Below are 24,996 nucleotides of genomic sequence, written 5' to 3'. Positions count from 1 at the left end.
CAGCGCTATGGGGAGAAACTCTGGGTGGGAGGAGAGAGCCTGGCAGGGCAGGCTGAGTGTGCTGTGGAGAGGGTGGTGCGTGGGTGAGGGCTGCTCACAGCTCCAGCTCACCGTGAGGACATTTCTGGAGGGCACTTTTCAAAGGAAGGTCAAGGCAGGCGATACTTGAAAGGGAAGGAGCTTTCCTTCTAGGCTGTGTGCTTTGAGTTTCCTAATGTGGGGAGGGGGAAAAGCAGGAAAGAGTTTTGTGCTTTGGGAAGGAACTGAGACTCTCAACCCTTCCCTCTCAGAGATCATTAGGTCTGTCATGAAGCTCAGCAAACCCCTTCAACCCCACCTCAGCCTACAGACAGCACCAGCATCACCTTTATGGCCTTGTCAGGGTTTTTCTGACCTGCTCCTCAGGACCTTTGAGCACAGCAATGCCTCTGCCCAGCGCCCTGTCCTGGTAGGTTTCTGTCAGGCAGAACTGAGCATGCAGAGGGTGGGATGGGGTCTGTGAGCACCATCAGGGAAAAGACGTTGGGGTAGAGAAGGAGCTGCCAGCAGGGAGAGCTGCAGGCAGCGAGATGGGCAGGAAATGAGAGGGAACTGCAAAAGGAATCACTGTGGCAGGAAGCATTTGGGCAAGTGATGGTCAGTCCCTCTGACGCAGACACCTTCCTCTGAGCCAGTCCCCTGTGTCTCTGCTGATGAGCAGATGGTATATTGGTGTGAGGAGAGGGTCTATCGCATTGGAATGGAGACATCCAGAAAGGGTCAGGCACCCGCTGCCTTCACGTGAGAGTTTCCCTGCCTTGCTAGAATGGGAGCTGGTGTGGCTGCTTCAGATACAAACACCTCTGTTCAGGAGGGCAAGGCTGGGGGAGATGAATGCCTCACAAGGATCTTCCCTTTCCAAGACAGCTGGCAGGAGAGCTTGTCAGAGTCCGATTCTCCCTGACCAGGTTCTTTTAGCTATTCCACACATGGACAGTGTAATGTTGAATATCAACATTTACTTCTTGGAAGATATTGGACATTACACAGGATATTTGATTTAGCAGAGTGACACAGAATATCCTGAAATCACAATACAAGTGTGAGTTACACTTAGCAAAATAGAGCAATTGCAGTATCAGTTCAATCACAATACCAGTGTGATCCCCATTACTGGTCTCTATCCTGTGCTCACCATCACAACGTTGGGCATCCCCAGTCGCCGGGAAGGAAGACATGCGATGAAACCAGCTCAGTCACATTGCTCTCTGCCAGGTTCTTTTGTTAGTTGTTCAGTTTTTGTATTCCATGATGGGCTGAGCCATGAATACACTCCCCCCCCATGGTGGTCTGGCTAACTGAGGGAGACATTCACACTCTTTTGATGGACTCGGGGATAAACATTGACACCAGCTGATCCACTCAGTTGGGCTGCAGTCACTTGATCCACTCAACTGACATAGCTGTTTATCTAAAACCAAGGTTACCCTCCAGTCATGGTCCCCTTTGCGATGAGATAAAGTCAGCTTTCTGTGCAACAGCTGTGGTCAGTGACAACCTACCTTATCCCCTGAGCTTCACGGGCACATCACCCTTGCCCATCTCCCCTGAGCCTTCTTCCATTGTAGGGGTTTATTGGTTGGTCCAAGTGCTATATTCCTCTCTCCTTCTGGAAAACAGAGAATATTCCCACTGGGTCACTGGACTGAGTGTCCTTAGCTCAGCTCATGGAGCCCAACACCCTCCTACCCCACCAAAGAACTGGAAATGGTTGTCACCTTCCTCCATTTACACCCCCCAGCAGAGCAGCACTGACTCCTCTGGAAATCGTTAGCAGAGGCCCCTGCTCTGCATGGCACACTCAGGCAGCACAAAGCGCAGCTCAAGCCAGGGAGCTGAGCGAAGGCAAAGGAGAGAGGAAAAGTGGGAGGTTCTGTGAGGAAGGCAAAGGGTTTGTCTCCCAGAAGACTGCTCTAATTTGTCCCTGTCTTTTCCTCCTTGCACAGGCCCCCATGCCCAGCGTCAGCAAATGTCCAACAGCAGCTCCTTCAATGAGTTCCTCCTCCAGGCATTTGCAGATACGCGGCAGCTGCAGCTCTTGCACTTCTGGCTCTTCCTGGGCATCTACCTGGCTGCCCTCCTGGGCAACGGCCTCATCATCACAGCTGTAGCCTGCGACCACCGCCTCCACACCCTCATGTACTTCTTCCTCCTCAACCTCTCCCTCCTCGACCTTGGCACCATCTCCACCACTGTCCCCAAATCCATGGCCAATTACCTGAGCAACACCAGGGCCATTTCCTACTGGGAATGTGCTGCACAGGTTTTTCATTTTTACTTTCTCATCGCAACTGAGTATTCTGTTCTCACTGTCATGGCCTACGACCGCTACGTGGCCATCTGCAGACCCCTGCACTACGGGACCATCATGAGCAGCAGAGCTTGTGTCAAAATGGCAGCAGCTGCCTGGAGCACTGGTTTCATCTATGGTCTCCTGCACACTGCTAACACATTTTCCATACCACTCTGCCAAGGCAATGTCCTGGAGCAGTTCTTCTGTGAAATTCCCCAGATCCTCAAGCTCTCCTGCTCAGACTCCTACCTCAGGGAAATTGGGCTTCTTGTGGTTAGTGCCTGTTTAGCCTTTGGGTGTTTCATCTTCATTGTGCTGTCCTACGTGCAGATCTTCACAGCTGTGCTGAGGATCCCCTCTGAGCAGGGTCGGCACAAAGCCTTCTCCATGTGCCTCCCTCACCTGGCTGTGGTCTCCCTGTTTATCAGCACTGCAATTTTTGCCTCCCTGAAGCCCTCTTCCCTCTCCTCCCCACTTCTGGATCTGGTGGTGGCTGTTCTGTACGCAGTGGTGCCTCCAACAGTGAACCCCCTCATCTACAGCATGAGGAACAAGGAGCTCAAGGATGCACTGAAGAAACTGGTTCAACTGCTACTACTTCAGCAGCAATGAGCTGCCCATCTCTCCTCACAAGGGATTTCCAATTTACCTGGGCAACTCTTGTGCTTTGGGCATTCTATCTGTGATGATTCTGTTTGTAAATGGTTGAAATCATCCCACTTCTCCAGCAGCACAAAGCCCATCTGACTGGCCAGAAGCCTTCCGTAAATCTGCATAGCACTGTGTCAGGGCTGGCCTCCCAGTCAGGATGTCTGTAATAAAAGGGGATTTCCTCAGGACAGTGCCTGAAGGTTGGGCTCTTCTTCCCAAGCTGGAGCCAAGAATGCGCTCAGGGATTTGTACCCGAAAAGGCCCTTTGCTGTGCTTGGGTTTTCCATGGGCTAAGGGGCATGAGCTCCTAGGGTGATGTGTTTGGGCAGGAGGGCTGGAGTCAGCTGTAAGTGAGTGGAGACTCCCAAAACCAAGTGGAGTCGCCCAAAGGTAAAGGGCTAAACCAAAGAATGCACTGAATGAGAGCTCAGAAATCTCAGGAGAAGCAGTGGGGACCCAGCAGGCACAGGGAAGGGAGCCTCAAGAGTGGTTCATGTCATCTAAAAAGAAAAAAAGCCCACATTCATTCTGCCAAATGACACATGTGAACACCTCCAGAGCCATTTGAAATGCCCTGTGTTTGCTTCCAGCATCGTCCACAGCCACAGACCCTGGGAGGGGGTGGTCAGGCACAATGGTGCTGGTCCAGCTGGGTCTGCCCTGAGCAGCACAGCCAGTGCAGAGTCACCCTGTGGCCCCACAGCCCGTTCGCTTTGCAGCGCAGCACCACCAGCCTGGAGCCCTGTGGGGAGCACAGGGGAGGGGTGCAGGAATGACCGGCCAGACCAGCATGGAGATACTCACCCGGGGAAAGGCTCTCTGGAGAGCAGGAACATCCAGGGCATGTGTGTGGAGGGGAGGAACACAAAGAGACACCCTTTCCTGTGTGCACTGGCTTGGGGCAGGCGTTTCTGTTCCTGGGGCAGCAGGATCTGCCTGAGCAGCCCCGGGACCAGGACTCTGGGGCTGTCCTGGACAGGGGCTGGGGCTGTGGTGCAAGTGCCCAGAGCTCTGCAGCCACCTGCGGTGGGCACTGCTGTGGGGCCACCCTCAGGCTGGGCTGCTCTGCTGGGTGGTCTGGGGAGAGGGCAGGGGAGGTGGGGAGAGCTGGGGATTTGCTGAGATGGGCTGGAAAGGGCCTGGGAGAGGCAAAACACCAGCAGGCAGCTCCTTTGTGTGAACAGCAGTGTGGGAGCACCCACCAGTGTGCTTGCAGGCAAATGGAGGTCTCCTGGGAAAGGCACCAGGACCTGGAGGGTGCAGAAGAGAAGAGCCCAGGGTGTTCCCTGTGTTGCATGGACACACTGGGGAAGCTGCCCCACAGCCATCATCCTGGAACAGCCCCTCACATGGCCCCTTGCCACTGCTGGCTGCTCACCTCAGCTGTGGGGTGGTGCATGGCCAGCTCCGTCCTCCTGCAGGTCTCCACATCCCGACGGAGGGGAAGAGGCCAGTCCTGCATGGTCACTCTTCTGCACCAGACCCCAGCAGATCTGGGAGCACGGCTGTCTGCTAACAGCCATGGGGGGCCCAGCCCGGACTGGGCAGGGGCCGGGTGCTGGATCCCGCAGACTCTGGGAGATCATTTCATAATCATTGAATAATACTCCAGCCCTTTCCATGCACAAGGTCTCTGGTTCCATCTCCAGCTGAGTTCTGGCTTTCCTCACTCCATCCCTGTGTGCACAGACAAGGTCTCAATGGTCCTCCTGGGCAGCCTGTCCCCCTTCCACCCTCTGTGCCCTCCATCCTGGCACCTTGAGTGTTGGTGGTGCTGCTAGGGCAGAGGTGGAATATTACCCATCGTAGCTCTTCAAGGAGATCCCCAGGGGAAAAGCTGAGCCCAGTCCCGGCATCATGCTGAGCCCCAATGAGGCAGAGGGGATCTGCCCTCTCCCAAGTCACCCTGGCAGTACACTGGACAGGTGATGCCTTTGTGGGCAGCCAGGCTCCAGGTTCAGGCTGGATGCCAGCTCGAGGGTAGGAGCACTGGGATTTCCATGGGCTTCCAGTGGTGAAGGCAAGTGGGCACATGCAAGTGCAAAGGCTGGGGGTGGAAAAGGCAGTGTGGGGCTGCTGAAGGTCCTCCCTCTGCTCCCCATGGGGAGGAGAGTCCCCAGGCAATGCTGAGCTCCACTTTGTCCAGCAGGAGGGGAGCACAGGGCAGGGTGGAAGAGGCAGATGGAGCCTCTCAGGATGCATGAGGGAGTTTTCTTACCCCTCTTACCCCCCTTTCTCACCATCTTACCCCTGCTGCTGCCCCAGCCAAGCTCACCCTGCCCTGCCCTAGGAGCTCTCATCCCTGTGCCAGCCGTGCTGGAGCAGAGGCTGAGGAGGTGGAGGTGCCTCAAGCCAAGCTGTGCCTGCCCAGGGGAGCTGGCCCTGAGCACAGGGCAGGCCAATATCTCCTTGCGTGTCCGATGCTGCTGGGAGGGCAGCATGGGGATGGGGAAACAGCCTGCTCCTTCCCGGGGGCCATGCGGGACCTTTTGGGAGGGAGGCAAAGGCGACAGCCGCTGTGCTGCAGCAGCATCGGCTGCGCCCCCTGCATGAGGCCCGTGCTGCATTCCTGCCCATCCCTGCCCGTCTGGCCTGCTGCCCCCTCGCTCCCAGCCCATGGCCCCTCTCCTGGCACCGTGGGGACCAGTTCTGCAGGCAGCAGCTCCCTGGCCATCCCCACCTCTCTCCACATCGGGGATGCAGCCCCAGCCATGCAACAAGATGCCTGCTCAGAGGCAGAGGAGGACGAGGGAGCGTGGGGCTGGACAAGGGCTCTTGCTGCTCCCAACAACATCCTCTTTGTAAAGGAACCCAGAGGCAAATGGTACTTAAACACTTGAGCCGGGATACAGAAACACTTGCTCTCGTAACTATGCAGCATCAAATCAGACCCCAAGTGGCTGCCCTCACTTTTTCATTCAGCTGTTCATCTGTGTGCAGTGTTACGTGGGTAGGGGCTGAAATCTGAAGCCCTCCTTACACCTTTGAATTGGCTTTCAGGCAAGAGTTGCTGTGGGGATATGTGGTCACCTTTTGTACCTGCAACCTTCTCTGGGATCTGCTCGGATCCCAGCTTCACTTGCCAAGTTTTTCTTGCCTGTAGTGAGGGGGCAGGTCTGAGGCAGAGATGGGGAGTCAGGTCAGCAGGATGGGGACAGGGCAGGTCAGCACTCAAGAGGTGCAGGGCCAGGCACAGGCATGTCCACAGCATAACTCAGGCGAGGCCCCAGGACAAGGGGAGCAGCTCTCCAGCAAAGGGGAGGAGGCCCCGCAATGAGGCCGGTCATTCTCTGTCTCCCCTGCTCTATACACGCTTCAGAGCACAGCAGGCCAGTGTGGAAGTGAGGAAAAGAAGCCCTGAAGAAAGAAAGTCCTGCTACCATTGGCAGAGGTGTCTCCAGGAGGGCTGCAGCCCCCATGCAAAGGCTGCAATGAGGAAATGTGGGCTGTGGTAGTGGGGGGATGGTCCTGAGGAGCAGAGGGTCTGTCCCCCACAGGCTGCATCCAGACTGCCCTGCCCCTCCTGCCTGGATGATTTTGCATTTCCTTCCACCTTGGATCTTCCCTTCTTGATGGTAGGGAAAGCCCTCAGGTTCCCCGTGACCATGGAAGTAAGTCAGAAACAATATGGTCAAAGCACACGCTGCTGTCTTGTTCTTTTCCAGTCACCGTTGCTCAGATGTAGGACTGTGCGGCAGGTACCCACAAACAGCTCTCTTCGTAGTCTTCATTTCACCTTCTCTTTTCTGTTTTCCTCTTTCCCCCTTCCAAGGCCTTTGCTTTTATCATACACATGCCCTCCCATACAAATAGCCCACCTCTGCTTACCCCGTCCCCCCAGATCCAGTTTTGCTTACTTTTTACCTTTATTTGGCTTTTCCAGACCGTCAGAGGAGTGACCCTGAGGACAAGGGCCTGGACATTACAAGGGATGCCATATGAGCCAGTGCTGCGTGCTCACCAAAAATCAGGCCAGCTTCATGCAGGGCTGCCTTAGGAAGAGCCTGGCCACCCAGGCAAGGAGTTATTATCCCCCTTGACTCAGCACTGGCGTGGCCACACCTGGAATAGTGTGTCCCAGTGTGGGTTGCCCAGTGCTGGAGGAATAGGAAGGACCGCGAGAGGGTCCAGAGGAGGTCTGCCAAGACGGAGTTAGCGTCCTGAAGCACAAGGCCTTTATGGAGAGGCTGAGGGACCTGGCCTTCTTTAGCCTGGTGAAGTGGAGGCTAAGGGCAGTACGGCAGCAGCCTGTGAGTGCTTGAAGGGTGATTTCAGAGGTGATGGAACTTTTCTGGGGAGTAGGAAATAGCATGAGAAGGGGAAAGAGCCAAAATATGCAGCTTGATTGGTTCAGACTGAACTTGTGGAAAACTAAACGTCACTTGTGCTGTGGGTCAACAGGACACCCAAGGAGAGTCTGTGGTGAGCCCCTGGCTTTGGATTGATCCTAGGGGTGGATGAAGAGCGAGTTGAGAGATTATGGGTAAGGATGAAAGGGCAGGCTAGCATGGGTGACCCTGTTGTGGGTGTTTACTACAGGCCACCTGATCAGGATGAGGAAGTCGATGATGCCTTCTGCAGACATCTGGAAGTAGCCTCACGATCCCAGGCCCTGGTTCTCATGGGGGACTTCAACCACCCTGATATCTGCTGGAAAGACAACACAGCTAGGCACAAAGAGTCCCGGAGGTTCCTGCACAGCACTGGTGACAACTTCTTGACACAGGTGGTGGAGGAGCCAACAAGGAGAGGTGTGCTGATGGACCTCGTACTAACAAACAAAGAAGGACTGGTGGAAGATGTGAAGGTCAGGGGCAGCCTTGGCTGCAGTGACCATGAGATGGTGGAGTTCAGGATCCTGCGAGGAGGAGGCAGGGCACCAAGTAGGATCTCAACCCTGGAGTTCAGGAGAGCAAACTTTGGCCTCTTTAGGGACCTACCTGGAGGAATCCCATGGGTTAGGTCCCTAGAAGGAAGGGGCATTCAAGAGAGCTGGTTAATATTCAAGCATCTCTTCCTCCAGGCTCAAGACTGGAGCATCCCTATGAGTAGGAAGTCAAGCAAAGGAGGCAGGAGACCTGCATGGATGAGCAAGGAGCTCCTGGCAAAACTCAACCAGAAGGAGGAAGTATACAGAAAGTGGAAAGGGGGACAGGCCACTTGGGAGGAATATGGGAACGTTGTCAGAGTATGCAGGGATGTGACGAGGAAGGCTAAGGCCCGTTTGGAATTAAATCTGGTGAGAGATGTCAAGGACAGCAAGAAGGGCTTCTTCAAAGACATCAGTAGCAAGAGGAAGACTAGGGAAAATGTGGGCCCTTTGCTGAATGGGATGGGTGCCCTGGTGATGAAGGATGCAGAGAAGGCAGAGTTACTGAATGCCGCCTTTGCTTCAGTCTTTACTGCTCAGGCCAGTCCTCAGGAACCCCAGAGCCTGGAGGCAAGAGAGAAAGTCTGGAGGAAGGAAGACTTTCCCTTGGTGGGGGAGGATCAGGCTAGAGATCATTTAAGCAAACTTGACAACCACAAATCCATGGGCTCTGATGGGATGCACCCACGAGTGCTGAGGGAGCTGGCGGACGTTATTGCTAAGCCACTCTGCATCCTCTTTGAAAGGTCCTGGAGAACAGGAGAGGTGCCTGAGGACTGGAAGAAAGCCAATGTCACCCCAGTCCTCCAAAAGGGCAAGAAGGAGGACCCGGGAAACTACAGGCCAGTCAGCCTCACCTCCATCCCTGGAAAGGGGATGGAGCAGCTCATGCTGGGGGCCATCTCCAAGCATGTGGTGGAAAAGAAGGTGATCAGGAGTAGTCAGCATGGCTTCACCGAAAGCGGAAATCATGCTGAACCAATCTGATCGCCTTCTCTGATGGAATGCCTGGCTGGGTAGATGAGGGGAGAGCAGTGGATGTTGTCTCCCTTGACTTCAGCAAGGCTTTTGACACTGTCTCCCATAACATCCTCATAGGGAAGCTCAGGAAGTGTGGGCTAGATGAGTGGACAGGGAGGTGGATTGAGAACTGGCTGAATGGCAGAGCTCAGAGAGTTGTGATCAGCGGCGCAGAGTCTAGTTGGAGGCCTGGAGCTAGCGGTGTCCCCCAGGGGTCAGTACTGGGTCCAGTGACCTGGATGAAGGCACAGAGTGCACCCTTAGCGAGTTTGCCTATGATACAAAACTGGGAGGAGTGGCTGATACACCAGAGGGCTGTGCTGCCATTCAGAGAGACCTGGAGAGGCTGGAGAGGTGGGCAGAGAGGAACCTCATGAAGTTCAACAAAGGCAAGTGCAGGGTCCTGCACCTGGGGAGGAATAAGCCCATGCAGCAGTACAGGCTGGGGGCTGACCTGCTGGAAAGCAGCTCTGCGGAGAAGGACCTGGGAGTGCTGGTGGACACCAGGTTAAGCCTGAGGCAGCAGTGTGCCCTTGTGGCCAAGAAGGCCAATGGTATCCTGGGGTGCATCAGGAAAAGTGTTGCCAGCAGGTCGAGGGAGGGGATCCTCCCCCTCTCCTCAGCCCTGCTGAGGCCACATCTGCAGTACTGCGTCCAGTTCTGGGCTCCCCAGGACAAGAGGGATGTGGCACTACTGGAAAGAGTTCAGCGGAGGGCTACAAAGATGATGAGGGGACTGGAACATCTCTCTTATGAGGCAAGGCTGAGAGAGCTGGGCCTGTTTAGCCTGGAGAAGAGAAGACTGAGATGGGATCTTACTAATGTGTACAAATATCTGAAGGGAGGGTGTCAAGAGGATGGAGCCAGACTCTTTCCAGTAGTTTCCAGGGATGGGACAATAGGCAATGGGCACAAACAGAAACACAGGAAGTTCCATCTGAACATGCGGAAAAACTTCACTGTGAGGGTGACCGAGCACTGAAACAGGTTGCCCAGAGAGGCTGTGGAGTCTCCTTCTTTGGAGATATTCAAAACCCTCTTGGACGCAATCCTGTCCATGGTGCTCTAGGTGACCCTGCTTGAGCAGGGGGGGTGGACTTATATGATCTCCAGAGGTCCTTGCCAACCTCAACCATTCTGTGATTCTGTGATTCTGTGATTCTGTGATTCTGTGAACAGCACCCACCAATCAAAATGATGGTCCATACCAATGCTCAGTAAAACCAGTAGACATCTCAGGACAACAGCTGGACTAAACAGTGTATTACTGTCAAGAAAGTAGGGTTGGTGGTCGGGAAGCCAAAGCTCCTCTAGGATAGACACTTGCAGCAGACATGAAGGGCCTGAAGGAGAGCTGCTACTGCCTCAGTGACAGGGAAAGAGTAAACAAGGAACACATGGGCTCCCTGCTGAATGGCTAGGGAATCTAGGAACAGCAGATGCAGGTAGGTCTGAGGAGCTCAGTGCCTTCTTGGCTTCAGGCATCACCAACAAGGTGTCCCAGGCTGTTATGCCTAGAGTCAGGACTCGAGATGAGAAAACCCGTATGCAGTGCCCGAGGGTTGAGTGAAGGATGACTTGCAAGAACTCAACCCATACAAGTCTATGGGACTGGATGAGCTGCATCTGAGGACACTGAGAGAGCTGGCCACTGTCATAGCAAGGCCACTTGCCATCATCTTTGAAAGGTTGTGGAGATCAGGGGAGGTCCCAATGACCAGAAAAAGGGATATGTTGTGCCCATCTTCCAAAAAGGCCACAAGGACAACCCGGGGAACTGCAGGCTGTTCAGCCTCACTTGGTTGAGGAGTGTGTCATGGTGCGTTTCATCTTGGACCACCTTTCTGGGCACATGAAGGAGAAGAAGGTGCCTGGGAACACTCAGCATGGATTTACTGAACATAAATCATTCCTGACCAGCCTGATTGCCTTCTGTGATCAAAGAACTGTGCTTGTGGAGAAGAGGGATTTTAGCACAATTTTAGCAAGGCGTTTGACAGCGTCTCCTACAATATTCTTGTGTAGAAGTAAGGCATTGCAGTAGGCTGGGTAGACATGCAGATGAGTGGAAAGCTGGTTGGATGATCAAGCTCAGAGGGTGTTTGTGAAAGGGTCAGGCTTTATCTGTAAGATAGTGACAAGTGGAGGGTGCAGGGGGTTATACTGCCACCTGACCTGTCTAACAGTTTCATCAGCGACCTGGAGTGTGACACACCTCTTATCCCAGGTGTAGATGACAGCTAATTGGGCAGAACAGTGATACACTTGAGGGCTGCCATTCAGAGGGACCTCAGCAGGTGAGAGGGATGTGATTATCCCCTTCCACGCAGCACATCTAGATACGGCCCCAATTTGGGGGCCCTGTGTAGAAGAATAATGTTGAACGCTCAGAGTGAGTGCAGTGGCAGGCCCCCAAGGTGATGGGGGGCTGGAGCACTTGCCCTGTGAGGAGAGGCTGAGGGAATGAGTTTCTTCAGCCTGGAGAAGGGAAGGCTTTTGGAGCGACTCAGAGCGGCTTCCCAATTCAAGTTTGCCACCCATAGTGAAATAGGATTTTACAGGAATTCATGGCAGGAGAATGAGCAGAAATGGTTAAAAGCTAAAATTGGATAGCAGGGAGAAAAATCAATGAGGAACATGAAGCATTTCAAGATGTTATGCACTCTCTGTTCTTGGAGGCTTTCAGGAGGCTGTTGGACAAAACCTGGAGGAACTTGGTGTGGCTTCAGCGTTGATCCTGATGTGAGCAAGAGGTCAGACCTCCCAAGGTCCCTTCCAACTGAAATGGATAGGTGATTCTGGCATCTCTGGTGATAGCTACTGCGATTCTTGCACTCCGGAATTCCTTTCTCCATGTGGGTTAGCACCACACATGGCATCCCCAAAGCCAGCCCCTCCTAGTGGTGTGAGGTTGCCTTCTGGGCCTGAAAGGTTTTCAGTTCAAGGTTTAATGATGAAGGACTGCTTGTCCAGAATGGGCTCTTCAGCGTCTACAACACCAGTTCTCTACAACACGACGCCCAATGAGTGTGATGCATGCAGAAGGTCATGGCATGAGGGTGATTGCACTCTAACAGGCCTAAGGTCCTTTGAAGATCCAATAAAACCCAGAAGGACTGGGAGGGCCTTTAACATCCTAGGCACACATTTGTAAGGTCACCTTTGTCAGTGTGGGAGGCTGAGGGAGCTGGGCTGGTTCAGTGCGGAGAAGAAGAGGCTTGGGGCTGACCTAATAACAGCCTGCCAATCCCTACCAGGAGGTCATCAAGAAGATGGAGCCATGCTCTTCACTGTTGTGCACTATGGGAGGTTGGGGCCCAGTGGGCGTGAGATGAAAGAAGAGAGGTTCAGGCTGGGGATAAGGGCCAACATTTTACCCATGCAAACAGTGAAGCACTGGGGCAGGTTGCCCAGAGGGTTTGTGCCATCTCCATCCTCAGAGGTTTTCAAGACCTAAATGACTGAAGGCCTCAGCACCCTCATTGGAGCTGATAGCTGAGCCTGCTGTGAGGAGGAGGTTGGGCTAGAGACAACCTGAGGTCCCTTCCAGCCTGGAGCATTTGGCATTTCCTTCCACCCCGGGTCTTCGCCTGTTGACCTTAGGCAAAACATTCCGCTTACTGTCTTGTGCTGCACTGGTCAGAGTAGCTCAGATTCAGGGCTGCTTGGCAGGTACCCCCACATAGCCCTGGGTTTTCATTTGCTTCACCTTTCATTGCATTTTCCCCTCTTTTCCACCTTACAAGCTCTTCTCCTTTACCACCCTGATCTCCTCCCTTGCTATCAGACCACCTCTCTTTACCCTGTCCCCACTGACCCTGCTTTTGCTGCCTTTGTGCCTTCCTTTGCCTTCTCCGAGATGGTTGCCATGCTCATTTCCACCACTGCCACCACTTCCTTTACAATACTACCCCCTTTATTATCTGTAGTGTCCTGCAGTTCGTCATGCTGTTATCCTGTGAGAGGCCTGGCAAGATGGCAGGAGGCATCTGCACGCACACATTCAGAGCTGACAGAAAGGAGCTTGAGTGGAGAGGGAGCTGGAGAAGCTTGGAGATGAGGCCAACAGAAGCCTCCTGGAGTTGTGCAAGGGGAAGTGGCAGGTGCTGCCTTGGGGAGTGACCCTGAGGAGAAGGGCCTGGACATTACGAGGGATGCCATATGAGCCTGTGGTGCGTGCTCACCACAGATGAGGCCAGCTGCATACGGGGCTGCATTAGGAAGCGTCTGGCCACCCAGACAAGGACAGTTACTATCCCCCGTTGACTCAGCACTGGCGTGGCCACATCTGGAATCATGTGTGCCAGTGTGGGATGCCCAGTGCTGGAGGAATGGGGAGGACGTGGAGAGGGTCCACAGGAGGTCTGCCAAGATGGTGCTTGTTGCCTGCAGCACATGACCTGTAGAGGGAGGCTGAGGGACCTGGGCTACATTATCCTGGTGAAGTGAAGGCTAAGGGCAGTAGAGGCCTTATTTCCTCCTCCTGCCTCCCAGGGCAGGCCTGGGAGGTGCCATCTTGTTGTCCCTAACTCAGTGTTGCACACCCCCCACCCTCACACTGCCCCCACAAAGAGACCTGAGCAAAGTGTGAGGCAAGGGATCACCCTACCCAGGGGCTGGGTGTCACTGCCTGGCCATGTTGTATGATGAAACACATCAAGGTTGACTTGGCATCACAGCCACCTGCACATTTCCTTTGCCTACCTGTAATCAGGGCCTACAACTTTCTGCTCTCATCAGCCCCTGGGGAGGCTTTGTGAGTAATGGCCCTCAGGGGGACCCCCTTAATGCTCCAAGAAGCTTTGGGGTTTGCTTCTGAATTCATCTTCTTGAGAGTTTTGTTCAGCCTGCTCTCAGTATCTGAGGTTCATGGACAAAGCACCAAATATTCCCAAGGGGCTATTAAAATGCAAAAAGCCCTAAGAAGCCAACATCACTCTACATGGCTTTTTTCAATTCTTCAGTTCTTGTGTGGCTAACTGGAGGGGTCTTGGGAGTGTATTTAAAAGAAGAAGATTTCAATGAGCACCTAAAAAAAAAAGAAAGGATTTCTGCCTTTTATGTTTTAGTTTTCAGCTTCCAGAATAAGAGAGAGGCACATTCTGTAATTCATATTGATTCAGAGGGCCTCCTAATGAATCTTGATGTCTAGGAAAAGTAGGATTTTTCATAGGAGGCATGAATGATCATCCTTCCTCCCCGTTGTCCCAACCCCACCATTTTGCTCATCAGCTACTGGGAACCTGCATCACTCTTGTTAAAATCGGACCTTTTTCCACTTGAGTCTGTAGCTGCATGTTACAGCTCCTGTGCACCAATTCCCACCTGCTTTCCTTCGAGAACTAGCTGCAAATAGATACCGAAGGGTTTTTCTTATTTGGAATCAAACAAAACTAAAACATGATGCAGTTTAATAAGAACTCCGCAAGGCTTTTGACACTGTTTCCCATAACATCCTCATAGGGAAGCTCAGGAAGCGTGGGCTAGATGAGTGGACAATGAGGTGGATTGAGAACTTGCTGAATGGCAGAGCTCCGAGGGTTGTGATCAGCAGCGCAGAGTCTAGTTGGAGGCCTGGAGCTAGCGGTGTCCCCAAGGGGTCAGTCCTGGGTCCAGTCTTGTTCAACTTCTTCCTCAGTGACCTGGATGAAGGGACAGAGTGCACCCTCAGCAAGTTTGCTGATGAGACCAAACTGGGAGGAGTGGCTGATACCCCAGAGCACTGTGCTGCCATTCAGGGAGACCTGGATCTGATGCAAAGATGACTTTAGAAATGACCAATTTAATCAGGGCATGTACAAATATGCAAAAGATTACTGAGATTTTATACACAGCACAATAGACCGAGCAGTGGTGACACAAGTTCAGGGGCAGATCAATAGCTCTTCTCCTGAGATTAATAACCTTTGCGGAAATTTCCTTTATGTCATCATGGGAAAACATTGACATATTTGTTCAAATTAGTCAATCATTTCAGCTGAGGAATAGGGGCACGTATTTTTTTTTTCAGATGTTGAAAACAGTTCTTCAGCTGCTGAGGCAGAGCTCAGGTGTCTAACCACAAGCATCCAGTGGCACTTGGAGAGGCCCTGATGTATCTGAGGTACCCGCCTGGGTCCGGCAGCTCTCATAGTTGACCTGTGGGAGACCAGAGCCCCTTGGAGCTGCAGAGGGAGGCTGGGCAGAGGGGACCTACAATGGCACCAGATGTCTGTTACCTTGTGATTGCATCCCACCCCAATTCTGAACACTGCTTTTTCAAAAAAAAAAAAAAAGAAAAGAAAAAAAAGACCAGTATACTAAAAACAAAGCAAGAAGGATGATAAGAAACCAAGGAATTTTAAAAGATGATAAGTGTAAAAAAAAAAATTGCTTTAGATCGTTTACTTAATTTCTTCCGGTTGCATTTTTTTATTGACATTTTCTAAATGTTACTTTTATAATCAGGCCCACACCGTTAAAAAAAATATTGTTGTGCCTCACCCAGAGCCCAGAACCCTGCAAAACACCCCCTGCCAAGGGCTGTCCATGCCACTCCTCCTTGCGCAGAGCGTGACACACAGAGAAATTGAGTTCTCTCAAATGATTGTGGAAAACAGAGTAACCAGCTTCAGTGAAATACTCATTTTTGATGGCACATACATTTTTGGATGGCCAAATTTGCACAAATCTCAGCAAATCTATGTTACAGTGATGCCTTAAAGGAGCCCCTACACATCTAACCACACTCCCTTTTCATTCCCTGCACGGTCAATGAAGTGTGACTCCATTTTACATGGATGAGACTGATCTCACCTGATGCCAGACACCTTCAGTGCAGAGGTCTCTGTCTAACCCAGCTGCCTGGACTTCCCTTTCTGGGCAACGGAGAGAAATAAGGTGTCTCCCTGAGAGACTTCTCCTGGTGACCAGCTAATGCTCCAGAAAGGTTCCCGTAGGTCCTGGGTCACATTTCCCAGCGCCGCCTGGGAACACAGAGATCCCAGGGCATCTCAGGCAGCACTAGCCTTTATGGGTGACAAATGAATAAAGGCCTGAAAGTCAAATATTCATCATGAGATGAAACTTACTCAAAAAATAATCCTATGCAATAACTGAAAAAAAATCTTCATGGACAGAACTTCAAAAAGATTGTATCAATTCTTTCATTCAATGTTTTTTTTTCTTTATTGTTTATTGGCAGTGCCTTGTGCATGTAGTAGTTACTTTCTCTTTGTGAGTGTGTGTGAGAGTGTGTATATATATATATATATATATATATATATATATATATAGTGTGTGTGCGTGTGTATGTCTCTATATGTGTACAGTTACTCATCACAATGCATTTCCTACCAACAGTCTGAATGGAGACACTTTCTTCTGAAGCACTACTCTATTTAAACTGACCTATTCTCCATCTTTTCTTCTGCCTCTCTGTCCTGTCTTCTTCCTCTGCCTCTTCTCTCTTTACAGAGCTCTCCCAGAAAAGATTCTTTGAATCACAGCACTTAGGGTGGACGAGACCTCTGGACGTCATCTAGTCCCGCCTCCCTGCTCAATGCAGAGGGAAAGATGAGGTTGCTCAGGGGCTTCCCCCAGTTACACGTTTTCCACAAATGCGCTGAGACTGTCCTCCATCCCATGGTCTGGGCCGTTAATGAAGAAGTTCAACAGTGTTGCCCCAGGGGTTGACCACTGAGGGATGCCACCAGTAACCGGCCGCCTATTTGGCCTTGTACCACTGATGACTGCATTTTGGCCTGATGATACAGCCAATCTTCAAGCTGCCATATGGTCCATTTACCCAGTGCTGGTCTCACCAGTTTCACTATAGGTAGACTCTGGGCGACTGTGTCAAAGGCCTTGCTAAAGTGAAGGTACACCAAAACCCCTGCTTTCCCCTTGTGCACACAGACATTCGTCTTGTGGTGGAAGGAAATCTAGTTGGTCAGGCATGGTTTCCATTTCCCCTTGGTCAACCCATGTTGCCGCTTCCAATTCTTGTCCTTCATGTGCCTGGAAATCCTTAGAAATTCTTTCCAGGAGGATGTGCTCCATCGCCTTCCCAAAGACTGAGCTGAAGCTGACCAGCTTGTCATTCCCGGGATCCTCCCTCTTGTCCTTCTTGAACATTGGTGTGATGTCTGCCTTTTCCCAGGCATCAGGAACCTCCTTGGTCACCGTGACATTTCAAAGATGATCAACAGCAGCGTTGCAATGACTCCAGCCAGCTGCCCCAGCACCCTGGGGTGCTTCCTGCCTGGTCCCAGGAACTTGTGTGTGCCCAGCTGCATCTTCCTCTACCATGGGTGATGCCTCGTTATCACAGATGCTGCCAAAGGCCTCAGGGGCCAGGGAGGCCTGGCAGTAGTTTTCCATGTCTTTGTCACTATAACCCCTGCCCCCTCAGCAGTGAGAGCACTTTTTTCTTGGTTGCCTTCCTTGTGCTGCCAACATCCTTACAGAAGTCCTTCTGGTTGCCCTCCCCATCTCTTGAGAGTTCCAGCTCCAGCTCCAGCTGAGCTTTGGCTTGCCTAACTCCATCCCTTCCCTCACAGCCAATGCCTGTGTCTTCTCCCTGGGTAGCCTGTTCCCCTTTCAACCCTCTGGGCACTTTCTTCCTGTTTTTCAAGTCCTAAGTCACAGAGTGTCTGCTCAGCCATGCCAGCCTCATGCCAGGCCCTGATGGGCTTTCCTGCAGATTGCAGGCTTCCTGTGCCTTGAGGACATTGTCCCAGAAGAGCCAAGAGGGCTCCATGGCCCCTCTGCCCTCCACAGCAGTCACCCGTGGGATCCTGACAAGCAGATCCTGAACACAAGGAAATCCTCTCTCCCGCAGTCCAAGGGTGGTGACTCTGCTCTTCCCCCCACCTCTCCACCATCTCAAGGTCATTGCAGTGGCAGCCAACCTCCACATTCACATGCCCATCCAGTCTGAGCTTCAGCTAAGAAAGAAAGGGCAGGATGGCCCCATCTACCTAGAGGCGCAAACTGCAGACGCAGAGAAATCATACTGAAGAAAGTCTCCCATTTCTCCTCTCACCTCTGAGGGGATCCAGGCAATGGCCTTTCATGCCGCTAAAGGTGGATGCAAAGAATTTCCGGTGTAATGTAGATGAGGCAGTGCCTCCCAGGCTCCCCTTACATTCAATGAGGAGGAGGAGGAGGAGGAGGAGGAGGAGGAGGAGGAGGTTTTCACCAGCCTTCTTTCACATGGTCACATAAAGCACAGATGACTCACATCCCAGAAACATTTGCTCTGTGCTTGAAATGGGGCCTGAGCTCATAGGCTTTTAGGATAATGCAGGCTGAAGGGATCACAGGAGGCCCACAGTGCAACCTGCTGCTCAAAGCAGGGTCAGATATAGGGTCAGAAACCAACATATGTCCCTGCCAGAGGACCTTTGAGATGATACAGCGGAGAAGGCAGTAGAGGGTTGAGTAGAGGGGGAGGGCAGATGTGGATCCACTCATGCCCCGTGCAGCAATTCCCTCCCTGCAGCTGCTACAGCCCTGCTAGTGACCTGTAACCCATGAGCCAAGGTGGTGGGACTCAGATCCACTCTGGCTCTGAAGAGTTCTCAGCCGTTAAGATCCAGGATGCAAAGCACCATCTGGGGACACCTCAGTAGTTGAAGGGGCTGAATGCACCCCACAGCCTTCCTGCTTTGCAGCCTCCCACCAGTCCCCAGCCCCTGCCCAGCCCCAGCCCTGCCCCTCCCGGGGTAAGCAAACAGCCATGCTCCGGGTTCTGCTGCGGTCTGGACCTGGAGAGAGGCCAGGCAGGGCTGGCCTTCACCCCCATACAGGTGCTGAGCCCAGCGGGAAGATGGAGCTGGTCACATTCAAAGATCACCCCTCACCAGGGCCGTGGGGAAAGCCAGTACTGGAAATGGCTGGTACAAGTGCCTGGGTGTGGGAGGAGTTTCCTGGGGCAGTTTCTCCTCTCTGTTCATGCAACAACAAGCTGGGCTGGATCTTTGCATGAGACACTCTGCTTGAGGGCCCCCATGGGCATGAGGATGGTCTGCAGGCCCAATAGATGGCCCCAGGACCTCCTCTGCATGCTCCCTGCCAGCTCTGCAGATGTATGTACATCAGTGACAATTCGTCATCTCCACTGCCACTGGACACCAATGGGTGAATCCTAAATCCAGGCCTTGGTCTCTAAGAGATCATAACACGATTATGAGCTTTCTGCTTCTAAACCCATGGACAACCCTGCACAGCAGGTCCTTGTGGGGGGCAATTCTTGGGCTCATTCTTGACACCGGCTTTGGAAGAAGAGCCCAGGCTTCAGGCACTGCACTGCATAGAACTTACTTGATGACAAAGAGACTGTGAGGAAGTCAGCTCTGACCCAGCGTTAGACACAATTTTATACAGGCACTAGGTGAGACAGAGCAGTCTCATTAAAACTGGGATGAAGCCAAGCATTGGGGTAGCAAAATGATAACAAATAATAGTAGTAATAACAATAGTAAAGTGAACAAACAAAGCTCAGTCCTGGTTGGGATACACTGGGAATCAATTGTGGAAAGCAATGGCAATGTTACCACTGCTGAAAAATGTCCATGAAATCACTTTCCTCAGGGCATCTTTGAGCTCCTTGTTTCTCATGCTGTAGATGAGGGGCTCAGGCACAAGTTCCCTGTTTAGTCAAGGTAGTCCTCTGACATGCCTCCTAGTTTTACTGAGTAGTGCTATGAACCATTCCTGTGCTTGGCGGGTGCTGTCTTTGAAGACCTCCTGCTTTTCTGGAGCTCCTGGGCCTTTCAGAGATGTCTCCCATGGCACTCCCCACCAGTCCCTTGGAGAGGCCCAAGTCTGCTCCTCTGAAGTCCACGGTCTATACTCTGCTACAGTTCTTCCTCACTCCCTTCAGGATCTGGCACTCCACTTTTTCATGGTCACCTTAGGCAAGGCAGACACTGACTATCCCATGCCTGATCAGTTCCTCCTTGCTTGTAATTTCCACATCCAGGAAAGCATCACCCTTCTGGGCCCATCGTGCAGCTGTGCTAAGAAGTTGTCCCTGACACCCTCCAGAAACCTCCTGGACTCTTTAAGCACTCCGTTGTTTGGCCGTCCGGTGAATGTCAGGGAGAAAAGGGTCTCCTGATAAGAACCAGAGCCTGTGATGCACAGACTTCCTCAGGTTGCTTAAGGGAGTCTGTGTCCACTTCCTCACCCTGATCAGGTGCTCACTATGTCACCCTTCCTCTCATGCTCACCCACAAGCTCTCACTCAACCCCTGACCATCCCACGGAAGAGCTCCATACATCTGAGCTGTCCCTTCACACAAAGGCCATCCTCCCTCCTCATCTTCCCTCACACTCTTTCCCGAAGATCTTGTAGCCTGCTTTTACAGCCCCCCAGTCATGTGAGAGATCCCACCACATCTCAGCAATCCCAGCACTGCTGTAGTGCTGGGACAGCTTGTGCATCTCCATCTGCTCCTGTCTGTGCCCCAGGCTGCATGCACTTGCGTATACTTGGGCTGCAGAGCCTCAGCTGAGACACAGAGCACAGACTGGTTGTGGTGAAACCTGTTGCCAAGAGCAAAGGACACCATGTGTGCAATGGCTCCACTTCAGAGCAGAGGCAAGCTGGCATAGCTAGCAGGAGGCAATGGAATGGTGAAATGAGGTTCCAACAGAGCTGGGCTGTGCAGCAATGGCAGGAGAGGAGTGTGCTGCCTGAGCTGACTTGTAGCACTATGGGGCCTGTGACAAAGGTGAACCAGTCTCCAGGAAGGACAAGGTGCCACTGAAGAGTGGAGACCTTGGTGTGATGGGCCTCCCATCTATGCAGGACGGTTGGATGTAGATGTGATGGACTTTGCCTAAAGGTAGTGGTGGGATTCATTTATTTGGGCACAGGCAGGAAACCTGAGGTGCCCTCGGGCACTTGCCCAGCAACCACTCCAAAAGGGCATGGTTTTCCTGTAGGTCCCACGCTGTACCTGCTAGAGACATGTGGTTGTGCTGGACACCCCAAGCATCGGACATGGCCCTGCAGGCCTATTGTCATGGCATTAAATCAAGTGTGTGCACTGAATTACATCAGCTGTTTGCAATGTAGAGATCTGCATGATTACTTTAGCCTGCCTCAGTGAACATCTCCCAGGAGGAGGGAGTACAAAGGAGAAATGAAGTCCTACTTTCAGCTGGGCCACTGTTCCCGAGTGGGGCCAGGCTCCTGGGACGGAGGGAGCTCATGGCAACCTGGCAGCACTGCTGAGAGACAGCTCTGTCCAGGAGTAGCTCCTCTGCAAAGAGCAGCAGGACTCTGGGCACTGCCTGCTGCTGCTGCCATAAGATGAGTCAAGATGGAGAGACGTGAAAGGCACTGTGGAGTGGGAGGACAGAGGAGAGGAGAGCTCTTGTGGGAGAAATCTTCACAGCCCTTGACACGGTGAGTCTCTGCCTGTAGAGCAATACTACTGGGGTTCTTGGAGAGGTCTTCTAAACCCATCTCATCTCGTGACTGATAGTTTTTTTAGGATGTCTCACCTGGCTTCTTGAGTGCAGAGGAGGAGGAGGTGCTTCAGAGCAGCGATTCCCAGCCACACTGTCAGAGGGACAGGACATGCTGCTACCTTCTCCCAGGGACACTGCAGGCGTGTGAAGCCGGGGAGTGCACCCAGGACTGCACCGGGACTGTCATTCAGAGCAGTGTCCCTCTGCCCCAGGATGCCGTGTGCCCAGGGCAGTGACTCTGCTGCCTGCAAGGCTCAGCACTCAGCCTGCCTGGGGATTTCCTCACAGTGCAGCAGGGAGAAGCTCTGGGTAGGAGGATCGACCCCCAGCAGGGCAGGTTCATTCTCCCATTGAGAGGGTGCTGCATGGGTGAGGGCTGCTCACAGCTCTAGCTCCTGCACAGGGCATATTTGAGGGGTCTTTTCAAGAGCAAGGTGAAAAAACGGCTATTAGAAAGGGAAGGAGCTTTCCTTCTGGCGTCTGCGCTTTCAGTTTCCTTATTTTGGCAGGGAGAAAAGAGGAAAGAGTTTTCTGGTTTGGCAAGGGACTGCGACTCCTCAGCCTTCACTCTCAGAGTCAGTAGGTTTGTGAGAAACCTCAGCAAACCCCTTCAGCCCCACCTCAGCCTACAGACAGCACCAGCATCACCTTTATGGCCTCCTCAGGCTTTATCTGACCTGCTCCTTAAGACCTGCATGCACAGAGATGCCCCTGCGCAGTGCCCTGAGCCAGGAGGTTTCTGTCGGGCAGAACTGAACACCCACAGGGTGGGATGGGGTCTGTGCGCACTGACTGGGAAAAGTCATTGGGGCAGAGGATCAGCTCCCAGCAGGGACAGCTCCAGGCAGCAGAGATGGGCAGGGAATGAGAGCAACAAACAGAATCATCATGGGAGGGTGGATTTGGGCAAGTCATGGGCAGTCCCTCTGACGCAGACACCTTCTTCCTCTGAGCAAGCCCCCCACATCTCCTCTCCCATCCAACAGAGCCTCTGCCCTGACAGCAGTGAAGTCTGGGGCATGAGCCACCTCCTCTGCAGCCAGAGCTCCAGCAGAGGAGAGGGGCATCTCTCCTGCCATGGGCCCATTTCATGCTGCCTAAAAACGGGCTGAGAGCGACTGCCCTGCAATGTTGCTGTCTTTGAGGTAGCATGACCAGCTGGGTAAGGCGAAGCCTTTCCTGAGTGCCCGTCTGTCTCTGTCTCCTTGCCTCCCTTGGCAGCAGGATCATGGTGTTGCTCCTTGTTTGCCCTCCTGTCCATGCTGCTCCTGCTCTTCTCTCGGGCTCCCTGGGGTTGGGGTGGTTCAGCTGCAGTTCAGACACCTGCCCTGCAAGTTGTGCAACAGCGGGGTCTGCATGGGAGTGAGGTTGCCCCAGCCCCCTTCTAACCCGTGGGGCTCCAGGAAATGCAGTCCGTGGGGCTGGGAAAGGAGCAGACTCTCCCTTAAGGACAGACCAACTTTAGGACATTTGACTGTTTCCCTGTGGCGTCCTGCCAGGCTGAGAGCTGCCCTCCAGAAGGGCACAGCTGTCTCATAGCATCTCTGTGATGTCTGAGAGACCCATGAAGAAGCTCAGAGATGCGAAGAGTATGGAAATGGTGGTGGGCAGCTGTATAGGGGCAGCTGAAAAGAGCCCTGTGTGTCCTTGGCTAGAAGGGGAGTGTGGAGACCTCCCTCTGGTGCTCTGAGAAAGGGAGAGAACGTTGGAGATCTGCACCTTGAAACTGGACTCCTGTGCTCTCAGCAGGGGCTTGTTTCTTTGTAAGGCAGCATATGAGTGTGACCATCCTCCAGCTCAAAGAGGTGGGAACACAGGACAGCTGGGATCAAGGCTAACAAACTAGCTGTCCTCACTCTGCACCAAGTGAGAGTGAATCCTTTCCTCTCAGGACTCAGGAGAAAGCCCAAAGATTTTTACCTTTGAGGAACACTCCCCAGGGGTAACAACGACATCGAAAAGAAAAAAGGCAATATTAAAAAATCCCTAACACTCTGTTCCTCGAAACCTCCTTCTTTAGAACTGGTGGTGAAGATGCCAAAAAGGCCTTCCACATGACAAGTGGACTTCACCTGGCAGAAGTTCTGTATGTCAGAGCTAGTCAACTCCATTCCCTCCTTCCCACCACTGTACAGCAGGATGGACTCCTCTGGAGCCCATGGGCAGAGGTCCCTGGTCCTCACAGCACACTCAGGCAGTGCAAAGCGGAGCTCAAGCAAGGGAGCTACACACAGATCCTCTCAGCAAAGAGAGATGCAATATGGGGCGTTGTATGAGAAATGGAACATTTTAGGGTTTTTTTTTGCTTGAAAAGTCTCTCCTAATTCCTCAATGTCTTTTGCTCCTTGGACAGTACCATGTGCCCAGGGTGAGCAAATGTCCAACAGCAGCTCCTTCAATGAGTTCCTCCTCCTGGCGCTCACGGACACACAGGAGCTGCAGCTCTTGCACTTCTCGCTGTTTCAGAGCATCTACCTGGCTGCCCTCATGGGCAACGGCCTCATCATCACAGCCGTAGCCTGTGACCATCGCCTCCACACCCCCATGTACTTCTTCCTCCTCAACCTCTCCCTCCTCGACCTTGGCGCCATCTCTGTCACTGTCCCCAAATCCATGGCCAATTCCCTGTGGGAAACCAGGGCCATTTCCTACTCAGGATGTGCTGCACAGGTCTTTCTGCTTTTCTTCTTGTTCTCAGCAGAATATTCTCTTCTCACTGTCATGGCCTATGACCGCTACGTGGCCATCTGCAGACCCCTGCACTATGGGACCATCATGGGCGGCAGAGCTTGTGTTAAAATGGCAGCAGCTGCCTGGGCCACTGGTTTCATCTATGCTTCTCTACACACTGGGAACACATTTTCATTACCACTCTGCCAAGGCAATGTTGTGGAGCAGTTCTTCTGTGAAATTCCCCAGATCCTCAAGCTCTCCTGCTCAGACGCCTACCTCAGGGAACTTGGGGTGCTTGTGGTTAGTATTTGTTTAGCTTTGGGTGTTTTGTTTTCATTGTGCTGTCCTATGTGCAGATCTTCACAGCTGTGCTGAGGATCCCCTCTGAGCAGGGCCGGCACAAAGCCTTCTCCATGTGCCTGCCTCACCTGGCCGTCGTCTCCCTGTTTCTCAGCACTGCAATGTTTGCCTACCTGAAGCCCCCCTCCCTCTCCTCCCCAGTTCTGGATCTGGTGGTGTCTGTTCTGTATGCAGTGGTGCCTCCAGCAGTGAACCCCCTCATCTACAGCATGAGGAACAAGGAGCTCAAGGATGCCTTGAGGAAACTGGTTCAATGGGTACAATGTCAGCACCAATAACTGACCCTGTGCAGCCACTCATCATTCCCAGGGTATCTGGCCTCAAAGCTATGTGTTGTTCACTTCTTTCTTTCTTTACTTTCCTCTGTTGCATTCTTCTCAAAAGACAAAAAGGGTTGGTTCGTGCCACTGGTCCTCAGGAATCTCTCGTTTGAATCTGACCGAGAGACCGTGTAGAAGCAGGAAGCCAGGCTTCCCCCTTCATCAGCAGAGATGGGGGAACCTCAGAGCCCACTAGTCAGGGCTCCCTGAGATGCCTTCAGTGAAAAGAGGAGAGTTTCCCTTTGCAGTGTCTCTTTTGCACTGACACCAAAGGAGCTCAAGGGACAGAGTGAGGCTCAGACAAA

General features: G+C 52.7%; 1 pseudogene; it reads left to right on the top strand.

The window, feature by feature from the left end:
* The first annotated feature begins 23,714 nt into the window (after positions 1-23,714).
* On the top strand, positions 23,715-24,649 carry LOC136994105 (olfactory receptor 14C36-like; annotated as a pseudogene).
* Positions 24,650-24,996: the final 347 nt, after the last annotated feature.

This window comes from Apteryx mantelli, chromosome 24 (genome assembly GCF_036417845.1).
Source record: "Apteryx mantelli isolate bAptMan1 chromosome 24, bAptMan1.hap1, whole genome shotgun sequence".
In the NCBI taxonomy this organism is placed as follows: domain Eukaryota; kingdom Metazoa; phylum Chordata; class Aves; order Apterygiformes; family Apterygidae; genus Apteryx; species Apteryx mantelli.
This window is presented reverse-complemented; position numbering and strand designations above follow the sequence as displayed.